This window comes from Prionailurus viverrinus, chromosome A1, assembly GCF_022837055.1.
Source record: "Prionailurus viverrinus isolate Anna chromosome A1, UM_Priviv_1.0, whole genome shotgun sequence".
NCBI lineage: Eukaryota > Metazoa > Chordata > Mammalia > Carnivora > Felidae > Prionailurus > Prionailurus viverrinus.
Genome location: NC_062561.1, coordinates 219,559,252 through 219,572,824, shown reverse-complemented (window position 1 = coordinate 219,572,824; position 13,573 = coordinate 219,559,252). Strand labels below are relative to the sequence as shown.

Sequence of the window (13,573 nt, the reverse complement as noted above, 5' to 3'; positions counted from 1 at the left end):
CATAAGGAGTTCTATGAAGACAGACAGAACTGATATCTGGCGACAAGTTGGCATATCTGCCTCAAAAATGATATTAATTTGTTCTTGAAATGACGTTCTATCCAGTACTTTATATGACCACTTCTTTATTATTCATCTTAGTATGCTTATGGCTTTGTTAGAAAACTCTCCCATGTCAAACCATTTACCTTTATCATTCACCTCTTTTTTTTTTGTAAGTTTATTCACTTATTTTGAGAGAGAGAGATCAAGCAAACAGGAGCAGAGAGAAAGGGAGAGAGAGAATCCCAAGGAGGCTCCCGCTTCTCAGGGCAGAGCCTGATGTGGGGCTCCATCTTACCAACCCTGAGATCGTGACCTGAGGTGCAGTTGAGTCAGAAGCTCCACCGACTGAACCACCCAGGTGCCCCTGTCATTCATCTCTTACCCTATCTTAATTATTTGCAGAATATGAATAACAGACTCATATTTTCCAAATGGTTATTCAATGATTCATTCATTTTGTTTGCTTTTTTGTCCCTTCTCAGAAGAATGCAGGCTTTCTGGGGAGAGAAAACTGTCTGTCTTGTTCAGAGATGCATTTCAAGATCTTCAAATAGTGCTTGGCATATAATAGGCATCAAATAAACACAAGTAGTTGGGATACATGCGTATAAAGTCAATTATTTCTAAGTATTTTTAAACACCTCAGACTCCATAAAAACGAACTCCTACCTATTTTATCCCTTAACCACCTCAAGTATTTTGGGAATACATTCCATTAGAAATTATAAATATATTTCTATTATATGATGAGAAATTTAATGGTTTTGCACACTCCTACCTTTGAAATAAGTGGAAACAATACAGACAAAAGAAACCATGAAAAATTATATAATTGCTATGAAAACAATTTTATTGTCAGAATATTAATTCACACACAAGAGAAAATGATACTTTGAGGATACGTAATGCGTTTTTTCATCAAGCTCAGAAACTGCTCCATTTCAGCATAAAGACAACATAAGCTTAAATTTAGTTGTAGCTAATAGAGCTACAACTTAATGTAGCTTAATGTTGTTGCACAACATTAAGGCTGCAAATGCTTTTAAGAATTTTGATGCTGTAGTACTTTTAAGCAACTGTGATGCAATTAATTTCTACTGGGCATGGGCAATAGGCACCATTCAGGCACTTACACAGAAAATATAGAAATTGTTAACAAAGTAAATTAGAATTGAAAGAAACCTGTAGTAAAGGAAAGTCATTTTGGTTTGCATGATTCCACAGCACAACTTCTCTTGATTCATTTCCAAACTGATAAAAGTAGAGAGAAAACCTTACACAAGACCTACAAACCAGGTTTTTTTAATCAAATTCCAATGGTTGTAACTAACCCAGCATCCTATCCAGACATTATTTTCTTGAAATTTGGTGATTTCATGATTCTGTGGCCAACTTTAGAGATTATTATACTGTGTAAATTACCTCCTTGATGTAAACTATTTTCTTTCTTTAAGCCTGCATTTTTCTTATTTTAGTTGGTGTACATCATTTTTTTTTTAGATTCAAGATGAGAGGGATAATGTCCCTGCCCCTGTTTCTTCAACTTTGGTAATTCCTATATAGATTATTGACATACTACCCAATTTCCATCAGTGTCTCACTTGTCTTTTAAAGTAATGCTATCCTCTGGTCCATATAGCCTATTTTTTAACTTTTGAATCTTCATATGAAATACGTGTTGCCATACTGTTTGATTTTTATTTTTCCTAATTAGAGTTGGAGGTCTTGAAACATTCAAGGGTATATTTAAAATATTTCAGAATAAACTGCTTCAGGTTTTAAAGGGTTCAGTACTTGAGAAAAATGTGAATTTACTAGTTCAGTTGTCAGCAACTTTTTCCATTACATAATTTTTAAAAATATGATATATAATAGTAACTCTGTCCGAATTAGGGATTCTTTGTGCCATTTTAAAGTGGGTGGTTTCTTAAAAATGACAAAGCCTAGTGGGAAACATTTCAAACTATGGAAAGCAGCTTCTCTGGTATGTTTTGTTACAGGGCACTTCGGATCATTTGCCTGGCTCTATCTCTTTGGTCACTTCCTCTAAACAAATTGGATTTCCTCGAGGAGCTTGGCCTGTGTGCAGCTGATAAGTAGTGCGGCCGGCTGTACTCGTATTGGTATTCCTTCTAGAACTTTGACTTGTTTCTTTTCATCCAATTTTCTGGTTGTTATAGTTTGCACTGATGTTTTTCCTCTTCTGCCTCTCCTTTCCCTTTCACTCAAATACAATTTCTTGTCCTTTTCTGTGCTTAAATAATAAGTTGCTTTGTCAAACAGTACTAATATGCTGTCTCTAGTCACATTCCTTGGAGTGACTCATCCTGTACAAAGGCATTTTGTGTTGCTTGCCTCCAAAAATATAGGTAAATAACTATAAAATCTGCAGGAACGTGGATTAGAGTTGAACATAAGATGAAATGAAAAAAAGCCACATTAACTCCATAAGATTTTTTTGCATTTCTGCATTCAGTAAATTAAACTTGTATTTGAGGTTACAAAAATCATAAGAGATTAATGTTCCCCGTTCTTGGATCTATAAATTAGGAGGAACCGTGTGTGATTGTAATAAACAATAACCAAAAAGCTCTCCAAAGAAAAGTGCATAAAAATGAGCATGCTGGCAAATCTTATCTATGGCTTGTCCTTTATATTAATGAAGTCCCTAGGATGAAGAAGGTAGAATGTTTGGAATTGGCAATTCTGGTTATTATTTGACATATTTATTTGAATTAATAAGCGTAGAAACAATTTCCATCAAAGGATTTAAAATAGTAATTATAAACATTGCGTTATTCAGCATAATGCTGGGATTGATGAGGGTAAGTAAAGGTTACATGTAAACCTTTCATAATGTTTAGAATCAACTCCATAGGTCAAATAAATTTGCATTAAAATGTGTAATAAATAATTTAATACCAAAATACAGTCAAAACAGTAAAAAGGCCAAAGCTTCTCCTTTGTATATGTGAATCAATCTACTGCAAGAGTGTGATAGTGACTGAGTCAGTTCTATGCAAAGTACTTTCAATCCAGAATAGAATTAGCTTAAAAACCACAATATTGTGCATTTCAAATAATGAAAATATACATAGCAATGAATCACAGGATAAAAATATATTTTGTTTGTTTTATGTGTTTATTTTAGATTATCTAAAGACAAGCCACATATACTAGCAGAGATTGTTTAAATAGTTTAATCAACCAGAACCAAAATATCTTACTTTTAAACTAGGCAATTTTCCAAAGACTATAATGCCAGTGAAATATTGGTGTGTCAACTCTACTTTTTCCTACAGGGTAACGTTTTCGTAAGCCTGATAAATTGTATCATTAAAGAAATTGACCTAGATAATTATTTTCTGGCTCTTTTTTATGCTACTTTCTCTGCTATGGTACATAGATGGCAAAATTTAAAATTTAGTTAACCTCATAATATTTAAAAAGCAAATACAGATTTAATTCAATTTGTTCCTTCTAAGCAATTTTCATTACATACTTACTGTAATTCTTTGCACTAATATTAGAAAGAGCAATCTAGAATAAAACATACTGATGCTTGTCCAAATGCTTTTCAGACTTTGAGAATTGTAGTTTATCATTTTGAGTGTTAAAATGCTAAGAGATTATAAAAAGGAAAAATAAAAACAAAAGACTAAACAAATAAGAAACAATAAAGGAAACCCTGATTTTTTAAAAAATGAGATATATTGGGGCACGTGGGTTGGTCAGTTGGTTAAGTGTCTGACATCGGCTCAGGTCCTCATCTCACAGTTCGTGGTTTCGAGCCCCATGTTGGACTCTGTGGTGACAGCTCATAGCCTGGCGCCTGCTTTGGATTCTGTCTCTCCTCTCTCTGCCCCTCCCACTCAGGCTCTGTCTCGATCAAAAATAAATCAACATTGAAAAATATTTAAAAATTGAGATATAATTGACACATACCATTATATAAATTTAAGGTATACGTCATGTTGATTTTTTTAAAAAGCTTTTTTGAGAGAGCATGTGCACACATGTGCACAGGGAGTGGAGGAATGGGGCAGAGAGACAGCGTAAGAGAGAATTCCAAGAAGACTCTGTGTTGTCATCAGGGATCCCAGTGTGGGGCTCAATGCCAGGAATCCTGAGATCATGACCTGAGCCAAAATCAAGAGTCAGAGGCTTAACTGACTGAGCCACCCAGGTGCCCCCATGTTGATTTCTGTGGTGGGAACAATTAAGATCTAGTCTGTTAGCAACTTTGAAGTTTATAATATAGTATTATTATCTATAATCACTATGCTTTGCATTAGATCCTCAGGACTTCATTATCTATTATTTTCAAGTTCGTATCCTTAAACGACACCCTCCCAATTCCTCCACTCCCCAGCCCCTAATAACCACCATTCTACCCTGTTTCTATGAGTTCTGCTCTGCTTGAGTTAGATTCCACGTATCAGTGAGAACATACAGTAATTGTCTTTCTCTGTCTCACTTATCTCACTTAACATAATGCCCCCGGTCCATCCACATTGTCACAAATGGCAAGATTCTTTTTTTTTCCCTCATGGATGAATAATATTGCATTGTGTGTGTGTGTGTGTGTGTGTGTGTGTGTGTGTACAGCACATCTTTATCCACTAACCCACTGATGGATACTTGAAGTTGTTTCTGTATCTTGGCAATTGTGAATAATACTACATTAAACACAGGAGTGCATGGGTCTTTCGATATCATGAGAGAACTCTGATTTTTAAACAAGTTCTTTTATTTTTTTAAAAAGTGTATTTATTTGGGGTGGGAGGGGGAGAGAGAGAAGAAGAGAAAATCCCGGGCAGGCTCTGCACTTTTAGCACAGAGCCCAACGTGGGGCTCAAACTCACACACAAACTGTGAGATCATGACCTGAGCCAAAATCCAGATTTGGAGCCTCAACTAACTGAGCCACCCAGGTGTGCCTAAACAAGTTCTTTTAAATGATTAGGTAGTTGGAAAATGCCGTATTCTTAAGGGAGCAAATAAACTAAATGTCTGCTTATACTACATCAAAGATTAAACTATTTGTGTACAATCTGCCTATATAAATGTTGTATTAGCTTTTACTTTTTGAGCCTACCAATTTAAATTTTTACCCCAAATCTATAACACAACTATATATAACAGATCACTGAGACTACTTGAAATTTATTTTCAGTCACCAAAATGTATTAAGTACCTACTTTATGTCACATGATATGCCAGCCTTTAGTGATAAAGCAGTCTGTAAGATTTTTTTCCCTAACTCATTTAATTTTCTGTTCAGTGCTGGGGACACAATATTTCTGTTTTCCAAAAATGAAGTTAAAACTACAGTAAATAAAATGATAACCTATGGAAGCACCAAAAAAGTGGAACTAGGCTCATTTGAAATAACAAGTGATACTAAATCTGAGGTTGTGAGGTGCAGGGAAAGGATTGAATGATCATTCACAATATAGAGAGAGGATGTGCAAAGTCCCTGCAGCAACAAAGACCATCAGAAAAAGGGATCAAAGAAAGCAGCTAGAGATTAATGAATGAGGCAGAGTTCCATGAAATTAAGTTGAGATGAAGCAAGAGACTTTCTGCTAGGCATGTTGAAATTCATTCTACATTTAATAGGAATAGAGTGGTATTAAGCGAGAGAGCAACAAGAATAAATTTGCTTTTTAAAAATATCACTCTTGCTGTCATTTGGAGAAGGGAGCAGAGGTGACAATTTTAATGGCAATGAGGAGATCATTTAGGAGTGTATTTAAAGGGTCCAGATGAGAGATGATGGTATTGTGTTAGAAAGCAGAAAATACCTGCCCAGATGGGCAGCTTAAATATTGTTATATTGTAAAATTTATGTAATCCACATATTACACTTTATTCATGTCTTTTTAAAACAGTATATACTATTGTTTTCTATTATACTAAAAATAAATATACTTTGCACAAATAGATTGTTATGACAATCTTTAATGTAAACATATTTTGAAAATTGAATTATATTTTATGTAAGCCAGAAGATCTAGTATATGAAGAATATATATTTAAGGATATATGTGTGTGTGTGTGTGTATATATGCACATATATATACATATATACTTAAAATGTACATATTAGTCTTAGTCTATCAGTGTAAGTCTTACATATATATTCTCTTTTATATATATTTTGCATAATTTATGTAACATGCATTTTAATAAGTTTTTTAAATTAAAAAAAAATTTTTTTTTGAGAGAGAGAGAGTGTGAGCAGGGGAGGGGCAGAGAGAGAGACACACACACAGCATTCGATGCAGGCTCCAGGCTTAAAAATATTATTATATTTATAAAGATGTAATGGAATTATATAAAGTTAAATTAATGATAGATATGATTCATACAGTAAATTCCAGATTTTAATTTCTTAATTTTACCATTTCCATACCAGTATTATGTATAAGAACTTACAATATTAAAGTATTTGATTATTCATCTGTCAATGTTTAAAACAAATTTGGCCATTTATCTTTTTACCTGGTGTTAGAGTCTCCTTTTTCAATGATATAGTTCAATTTTTTAACTTCAGAAAATTTTGTTTTGAATCCAGTTTTGATTCTTTGTTTTCTCCAAATGTTTCTGTGTGGGTGAAGATGTTTTTGGGATAGGAAATATTAAATTCTCTTTCCTTTCACAGAAAGTTTGAATTCTTCATAGATGCTTAAGCCTAAAGTTTTATGGCAGGTGAAAATTTAAATATAGTTCAGGTTTAATAAGTCACATAACCTCCTTCCTCTTCTCTAATACTGAATCACTATGAAAGGGCTCTAATTTGACCAAGTCATCACGAAATCTCCAGGAAGGACAATAGTGTGGCATTTGGGGGTTTTGATTATACTTCATTAATTTTACCCAGTTATTACCATACGGTAGTAAGAGGATCTTTTCAGTGCAGTAATACAAAATGTGATGCTAAGAGGTCTATAACACAAATAAAGAATATTCTATTTTCTAAGTAGTTCACTCTCAAAAATTTAAGAATTTACTGTGGAATTTCCATGATTGGATGCTGCTTTACTGCCCTCTGGCTTCATATACAATTAGCAGTGGAAAATTTGAAGGAGCAACCATACCTTTTTGAGTATGCATTGGACCATTTTGAATAATGCAAGCCAAATTTCCTCTGTAAGACCCTCTAAATATTTGAAGAAGGGTATTGATGTTTTTAACTTTCATGTGCCTTCACTGAGTCATTGAATATGAATATTGTTAGTCTCTCTCTAAGAAATATTTTATATTCCTTTATATTTAGTGTTAATTTGTAATTTAAGCTTATCCTTTTAAAAATATGATATATAAAATTGTCTACAACACTCCAGAATCAATCAGCATATGACACAATATAGCGTGTTCATTAATATTTATCTTCAGAACTCTACTGAGCAATCTAAAACTTGTTAATAATTGTATCACTTACATTTAAAAATTGGCTTATAATTAGTATGGAAAGATAAGTAAAATGATTCTTTAAAATGTATTTAAATATTAATGTTTTTACATAATCAATACGTATAATCATTTAAAAAATTTGTTTCTCAAAGCTCACTCTCTCTTCTCTTTGTTTCTGTCTCTTCCTGTGTGTGTCACTCTCCCTCTCTGTCCCTGTACACACACTCAAATGCATGAATTTTTAATTACCAAAAGGATTGTCTTACAGTAGTATAACCAAATTATCAAGAACTGAGTCTTGACAACACATTATCAGTCAATAAACCTAACTTTTCTTGATAATGAATTGGAATACTTTTTTATTTAAAAAAAATGGTTTAAATTATATTTTTATTTGTCACTATTTAAATGATGCAAATATAAGCTTGTTCACAATTAAATTTCCCCTTGGTAAATATAAACATGGGGATTTAAGTGAGTAGAACTGTAAGGAATATGAAAATTAATTAATCCTGGAAAAAGGAACAAAACTTTGCTATTCTGTATGTTCATGAGCAGAATAGGTGTAATTCTTACTTTATATTATCAACTAAATTTTTACCTTAAAAATAAGTTGAAGTACCACAACCTTATATAAAGTCCATTTTTCCCCCAAGACAATATGATTAATATGACAAGTATTGTATATGACGTCTTATTTTTCATTCTTCTTCTTTCTTTGGTTAGCTCTACTATAGCTGTCTTTCTCAACATGCCAGTGAAAGAGTTCTTACTAAGGGCACCAGCACTGAAATCTTACACAATATTAATCCCATGTTTTCATCCTAATTTGCCGCTTAGCAGGATTTGACTGCATTCCATCCTCAATTTCTTGAAAAACTTCCAATCCCAGGCATCAATGACAATAGAATATCTTGATTATTGGCTTTATTCCCCAACTACAGCTGAGCCTTTCCTTCTAGGCCTCAAAATACTAGACTGCTGGGGCGCCTGGGTGGCGCAGTCGGTTAAACGTCCGACTTCAGCCAGGTCACGATCTCGCGGTCCGTGAGTTCGAGCCCCGCGTCGGGCTCTGGGGTGATGGCTCAGAGCCTGGAGCCTGTTTCCGACTCTGTGTCTCCCTCTCTCTCTGCCCCTCCCCCATTCATGCTCTGTCTCTCTCTGTCCCAAAAATAAATAAACGTTGAAAAAAAAAAATTAAAAAAAAAAAAAAATACTAGACTGCTTTAGGGCGTCAGCTGGGCTTTTTTTTTTTTTTTTTCTATAATGCCATCCATCCTTAAGGCTTTGAAATATCCTATATTCTGGTGATTTGCAGATTGAGAGCAACAATCTTGATATCTCCTAGGAGTTACATACTTATATGTCCATATTTCCAGGTTACTTAGAATCTTCTTTTGGAAATGTAATAGTTATCTGTATTTTACATGCATGAAGTAGGATACTTGAACTTCTCTCTTCCGCTTCCTTTCTGCTGAAATGGATCTGTTGATCCATTTTTGTGTTATAGAATCAGCATTCTGTTACAGCATAAAAATTACCCTGGATGTATCTGTTCATGTACTGCCTTCAAAAAATTCATTTTCTTGGGGCGCCTGGGTGGCGCAGTCGGTTAAGCGTCCGACTTCAGCCAGGTCACGATCTTGCGGTCCGTGAGTTCGAGCCCCACGTTGGGCTCTGGGCTGATGGCTCAGAGCCTGGAACCTGTTTCCGATTCTGTGTCTCCCTCTCTTTCTGCCCCTCCCCCGTTCATGCTCTGTCTCTCTCTGTCCCAAAATTAAATAAACGTTGAAAAAAAAATTTTTTTTAAAAAAAATAAAAAAAAAATTCATTTTCTTGGTTCTGTCTCCAAAATATTTCCCAAATGAGCTTAGTCCCCTCTGTCTCCACTAATTCTATTTATTATACATCCATTTTCTCCTACTTAGATTAATACAAGAGCCTAACAATTTGTTGGATTTGGATTGCTGTTTTAAATAGATTCAATCATGTCAACCACCTGGTTAAAATTACCCAAAGGCTTTCTACTGGAATTTGAACAAATCCAACCTTCCTGTCATGGTTTAAAAATCTGATACCTGCCTCCTCCTGCAGTAACATCTCTGTAACCTTCCTTACCGTGTTGTAGCTACATTAGCATTCTTCTTCCTTCTGGTTATGTCTGCTTTCTTCCCATCTCTCGGTCTTTGTTTCTGCTGTTTCCTCTGAATGGGAATGTATTTCCCTAGGATGTGTATGTGACTGGTTCTTTCTCATCATTAAGTCCTAAGTTCAGATGTTACCTCATTACCCTGATCATTCTATTTAAGGTAACTTCCCAGTCACCAGTTTTCTCATGCTAATTTATCACCATATTGATCACTCTCTGAAGTATCACATTTATTTTGTGTGTAATTCATTTTCTGTATCCCTGACTTTCAGACTCATACTGGAAAAGGAAGCTCCATGGTGGGCAAAGCCTTCTTTGTCTTGCTCAGTTATATATCTCCAGTGCTTACTATGATGATTGACACAATCGAAAATTATGGGTAAATATTTTCCTCAGTAAATATTGGTGAAATGTCAGCCAGTTAGGCCGAATAACAGATGAACAACTTAATTTCTCAGAAATAAGAATAAATTGCAACTTTATAAAATGGTATTATATTACTTAAACTTTTTAAAAATTATGTACTTATTGGGGCACCTGGGTGGCTCAGTTGGTTAGGTGTCCAGCTTCGGCTCAGGTCATGATCTCAGGGCTTGTGAGTTCAAGCCTGGTGATGGGCTCTGTGCTGACAGCTCAGAGCCTGGAGCCTGCTACAGATTCTGTGTCTCCCTCTCTCTCTGCCCCTTCCTTACTCATGCTCTGTCTCTCTGTCTCTCTCTCTCAAAAATAAACATTAAATTTTTTTTTAAAAAAATGTGCTTATTAGCTTAATGACTTTCTTGTGCCAGACATTAGTGATACGGTTTACCTCAGTTGACCCCATGACATTGACTTTGTGAGGAAGATGATACTGTCTTTATTTAATGTCTCAGGGAGTAGTTACAGAGAATTTAACTCATTTGTGGATATACTCCTATTAAGTTATGCATCAGTTATGGACTGAACTTTGTCCTTTGATATAGAATGTTCACTAATAGAAAAACTCACAAGGCTTTCAAAATGCTATTTTGTGTCAATGTCATCATTAACTATAGTCACTGTTTAATTTTTGGGGAAGTCTTATGTGATGGCAGGCATATGGCTTTTCCACATTGTAAAAATATGACACATTATAAGGAAAACAAAATACATTTTTAAAATAATGAAATGTGAAATAGCCTTCATCTGTGTCTTTATTTTTATAACAGTCACTATTCAAGAAGCTATTATAGATGCTATCAAGCTCATACTTCATTTTGACATGTTAACATTATAAGTATTGATATAGAAATAAATATGTCATGAAAACAATAAGCCACATTCTAAAGAACTATACATTGAACCTATTTTCCTAAAAACAGAAGAAACTTATCATAAAATAGCCAGTTACTATTCAGGTTGAGAAGGGATCATATCCCTTACAAAATCGTTACCATTAAAACTTAAAAAAATACATTTTGAGCATTGATATTAACATTATTAACAGCAAAAATATCTAATTCTGTTAATTATTCAATTTTAAGTTAATTACTTAACAAATCTAAGTTAAACAATTTAAGAATTTTAAAATATAAGTATAACTTTGTTTTGAGTCTAAAATTTTTATGATATCCATCATATTCTAGAAAAAATACTCTGCTCACCATTACGCTTTGCATTATGCAGCGTTTCAAGTTCTTACTCTTCAAAGCCTCCTTCCTGCGTGGGGCCATGGCAGCCGCGATGCTGACCTGGACCCAAGGTTCCTTCAGTGGCTGCTGTCCCCTGTATGGCACCGTCACCCTGAATGGCTCCTCCCTGGCCTTATCGTGATCCTCGGCCCCATTCCTCTGCTACTTTGCGGCTGGGGTCTCTGGCCTCCTGCTCCCCCCCCCCCCACTGTCTCCTGCTTCTGCTCTTCTGGGTCTACAGCAACTGCATCGAAGACTCCCTCAGAAGCCCCTTAGGACTCCGCATTGCACTGGCCATCCTAGCTATAGCCATCTTCCTGGCCTTAGTGCCTGTATCCTTCCACTTGGCACTCATTCTCTGCAAATCTGTCATGTCCCTGAACATTACGATTAGCTACTCTGAAGCCCAGAAATCCACGGACGTCCCCTGAAACTGCTCTGCAGTTTTGCTCCAATCCACACAATGTTGATACCTCTTCTTAGGTGAATCTTGTATTGTGGTGCATGGTTTTGGTGCTGCAGGTGGTACACTGGAAGTCTGAAGCCACCCCTTACCAGCCTGTAGAGCGGGGGACCCTGAATGGAGCTCTGAGACAGATACTTTCCTTGGGCTACTTCTTTCCCGTTCTTGAGAGTAACCAAAGAATGCTTCCTGCAGCCAAAGACTCTGCCCAAGTGCCTGCAATCCTCTTGCCCCCACATGGCCCTGTTTATTCTAGGCACCGTTTTCCCCTCCATGAGGGAAACATGATGGGAGGCCCCTTCCACCTCTTCCTGTAGCTGTTTTTGTAAAAAATACTACATTACTTTCTTCAACAAACATCCCCCAAAACATATTTGAGATTAAAATTACAAATAAATAATTATAAGAGAAATAAATGCAAAACATAAGCAGGCATGATGTTCTAAGGAAATAAATTTGCATGCAAGCTTGTGCCCGTGAACATGACGATAGAAATGCACATTTAAAATATTTATTTAAGGAATTTAAATATTGTTATAACACTGTGGTTCCCAAATGCATTAAAGTTACTTTTTACCAGCCCCCCCCCAAGCCTCAGTGAACTTAAAAGGTGCCCAGGGTATTCTAAATTTTCAAAGGAAATAGAGACATATGTCAAACATCTAAGCTAATATATTAAGTCATTCAGGTTTAACTGCTTATTAAATTAAATAAACCATGTCCTTATTACAAAACAGAGCATGTTAAGTTTTGTATTTCTTTTAATACTAAAGATAGTCTGAAAATCTTACCCACTAAAAGGCATGAACTTAAAATATTTAAGAAACTCTAACTTGCTTGTCATTAGAGAATAGTTTTCAAAATCTGTTAATATAGCATAAAATTATGTAAGTAATAATATAGTGTAATTTTCAGGAATTCAAATAATATCAAAACATAAAAGAAGTAAAGCATGCCACCATGCTTTCCTTCACATTTCCCAATACATTCCTTTACAGAAAGTTAAGTACTGTGTATATATTAGCCTATGACTCATTAACCAGCAACAAGTATTTATCTAAGGCTTAACAAGGCACTGTTGCTAGAAAAGAAAGCATATAAAATAGATACAGCAGCGGCTATTATGAAGCCTATATTTTGGTTCATCAGGTGGAATTTTGATGTTTATCTTCCCATTCTTTTTCTTTAAAATTTTTAAAATGTTTATTTATCTTTGAGAGAGAGCGAGCGAGTGAGAGAGAGCAGGGAAGGAGCAGAGAGAGAGGGAGACACAGAATCTGAAACAGGCTCCAGGCTCCGAGCTGTCAGGACAGAGTCCGATGTGGGGCACGAACTCACAAACCGTGAGATCATGACCTGGGCCAAAGTTGGACGACCAACCAACTGAGCCACCCAGGCACCCCTCTTTTTCTTTTTAAAACATTTATGTAAGTGTATAGCTACAGGCATTTTTTTCCCATATAAATAGGATTTTTTTTCTCTTTAAGTGTCTCTTTCTTTCTTTCTTTCTTTCTTTCTTTCTTTCTTTCTTTCTTCTCCCTCCCCCCCCCCCCCCCCCCGGGAGATAATCTCTTAATGTGAATAACACAGGCTGGGGGCTGCCTTGATTGGTTTTAAGGTTAACCGTTCACTAGTTCTGCAACCTTAAGCAAGACCCGGAAAGATGTCTCAGTGACTTAGTTTTCTCATCTGTAAAAGAAGGGTTATAATTTTATCTACACTGCATAGTCATTGTGATGATGTAAGTGTAATACACTTGGGGTGGATATAATAATACTCCATATGGAGAAAGAACCCAATAAAATTAGCTGTGATAGTATTGTTATTAAGTACTTAACCCTATGCCTT

The 13,573-nt window shown here is 35.4% G+C and overlaps 1 pseudogene; it reads left to right on the top strand.

Moving 5' to 3' along the window:
- Window positions 1-11,894, top strand: part of LOC125164907 (transmembrane protein 179B-like) — a 72,946-nt pseudogene extending 61,052 nt beyond the window's left edge.
- Window positions 11,895-13,573: the final 1,679 nt, after the last annotated feature.